This window comes from Colias eurytheme, chromosome 13 (genome assembly GCF_061535395.1).
Source record: "Colias eurytheme isolate Ceu_HAF_F1 chromosome 13, ilColEury1 Martin Lab GWU primary, whole genome shotgun sequence".
NCBI classification, from domain to species: Eukaryota; Metazoa; Arthropoda; class Insecta; order Lepidoptera; family Pieridae; genus Colias; species Colias eurytheme.
This window is the reverse complement of record NC_142992.1, coordinates 11,409,185-11,410,676: the sequence shown is the minus strand read 5'-3', so window position 1 is coordinate 11,410,676 and position 1,492 is coordinate 11,409,185.

The following is a 1,492-nucleotide window of genomic DNA, read 5'->3' as shown; positions in this document are numbered from 1 at the left end:
AGAAAATTACACTCATATGCGGCTCTTATAACTTATTTTTTAAGGTTTTTAATGTAGCCGCACTGTCAATTTTTTTAATACTTCTAACATAATAAAATACGCTTGATTTCTGGCATCTCTATTTGCGTAATCTTTGTTACTTAAGTCCCACAAACAGGGAAAGTCTTTATATAGTTCCAGCAATTTTATTAATATGTCACGTTCGGTGACCGTAACTCCCTCGGCGTTCATGTTGACGTCCTACACCGGCGGCGTTGCGAATATGAATGAGCCAATTACCTATATTACTCTATGGAATGAGCCGATTTGGTCGGAACAAAGCTTCCAGACGTTCCAATTTGGTTGGATCGGATAGGAAGTTGGTTTGGTCGGTATCGCCAGCGCATCCGACCACGTCAAACCAATATTAATAATAATTATGTCGGACCGACCGCTCTCTACACTTTCCGATTTGGTCGTGGTCGGATGGTTGGCACCAACCAAATCGGAGCGTCTGTAGATGCAGTTAACTGACAGCAAACCACAGACATCATTAAAAACAACCACAATATGTAGCGAGAATGTAGTATGTAATTAATAATATCAAATATTTTTTATTTTTTACTTTTCCGTTTTTGAAGTCGGCTGTTTTTAACGCAGTTATTTTTATTTAATACTTTTTAGTGTATTTTTCAACACGAATCAAACGAGCCCACACTTGATAAAGTTGAGTCAATATATTACTGAGTTCCTATGGCCACCTTCCGATTCCATCATCAAATCAGCTCTATGTCATGGTAATGTTTCATCGCTATCCAATTTACATACGTATTCAAAATTTCAGCTCAATCGGTTACCGGGAAGTGAATCTAAGTTACACAGAACAGCTAAGTTACTTGCTACATTTCAATTAAGTCATCGAGTACAGACAAAAATGCTCACAAAATAAAAACTACTGGGCCCACACTGGGCCTATCCGAATAAAATTTTGATGGGACCAATTCGTCACCATTCCGCATCAAACAAAAAAAGAATCACGTAAATCGGTTCAGAAACCTCGCAGTAATCGGTGTACATACATAAAAAAAATATACCGGCCGAATTGATAACCTCCTCCTTTTTTTTTTGATGTCGATTAAAAATATAAGTAATGTTTAAATACAGTGTGGAAATTTTCCACAAATTTTCGATGGGCCCTGGAGGGAAAATATTTGAAATACTGAAGAAAACGAATTTTGCTTGAAAGGAAACATTCCACACTGTATATCTGTGCAGCAAACGGACAGAGCAATCACAACATGAGGGTGTAAATAAACAAAACCTAAGGATAAAACGGATAACCTTCTTTAACTTTGGACAAATAATAAGCTAGGATTGCGAACTAAATGTTCTGATAAAAAATTAAAAGAAAATAAAAAACATGCTGAAAATTGTTTTTAATATAAAACTGTTAATGAGAAGCTAATTCGTATGTATAATCTGTGGACTGAAAAAGTCACAGGACTTTGTAAGT